The sequence below is a fragment of the Arachis ipaensis genome, chromosome B02 (assembly GCF_000816755.2).
Source record: "Arachis ipaensis cultivar K30076 chromosome B02, Araip1.1, whole genome shotgun sequence".
In the NCBI taxonomy this organism is placed as follows: domain Eukaryota; kingdom Viridiplantae; phylum Streptophyta; class Magnoliopsida; order Fabales; family Fabaceae; genus Arachis; species Arachis ipaensis.
In genome coordinates, this window is record NC_029786.2 from 43,625,869 (window position 1) to 43,627,024 (window position 1,156).

The following is a 1,156-nucleotide window of genomic DNA, read 5'->3' on the forward strand; positions in this document are numbered from 1 at the left end:
CCATAGATTAAGGTGTGGAGCTCTGCTGTTCTTCATGAATTAATGCAAAGTACTATTGTTTTTCTATTCAACTCAAGCCTATTTCTTCTCTAAGATATACACTCATTCTTCAAGCTGAAGAAGGTGATGATCCGTGACACTCATCATCATTCTCACCTATGAACGCGTGCCTGACAACCACTTCTGTTCTACTTGCAATAGCTTGAGTGCGTATCTCTTAGCCTCCTGGTTCATGACGCATGGTTGCCTCGCCTAACAACCGAGCCTTCCATTCCATGAGATCAGAGTCTTCGTGGTATAGGCTAGAAGCAATTGGCAGAATTCCTGAGATCCGAAAAGTCTAAACCTTGTCTGTGGTATTCCGAGTAGGGTCTGGGAAGGGATGAATGTGATGAGCTTCAAACTCGCGAGTGTTGGGCGTAGTGACAGACGCAAAAGGATCAATGGATCCTATTCCAACATGATCGAGAACCAACAACTGATTAGCCGTGCGGTGACAACGCATTTGGACCATTTTCAGTGAGAGGACGGGAGGTAGCCATTGACAACGGTGAAACCCAACATAAGCTTGCCATTGAAAGGAGTTTGAATGATTGGAAGAAGGCAATAGGAAAGCAGAAGTTTAGGAGGAACAAAGCATCTTCATACGCTTATCTGAAATTCATGCATGTGTTCTTCATGATCTTCAAGTTGTTCTTGATAATTTTCTATGTTTGATCTTTAATTTTTCTTGTTTTGTGTCTTTTCTTGTTTCTCATATGCATTTTCAATTTATTAGTGTCATCAATTTCAAAATCTTTTCTAACTTCTTATCTTTTCAAAATTTAATTTTCAAATCTTTTTCAATTAATCTTATCTTTTTGCTTGATTCTTATCTTTTTTAAAACCACCTAACTAATTATCTCTCTCTAATTTTCGAAAATCACCTTCCTCTTTTTCAAAATTCCTTTTTAATTAACTATTTGTTTTAAATTTTAATTTAATTTAATTTCATTTTTAAGATTTTCGAATTTTAACTTTAATTTTAAATTAAAAAAAACAAAAAAAATATTTTTTTCTTTTCAATTATTTTCGAAAATTCTTCTCTCTCACCTCCTTCTAATTATTTATTTATCTACTAACACTTCCCTTCTTCTTAAAAATTCGAACCCTCTCC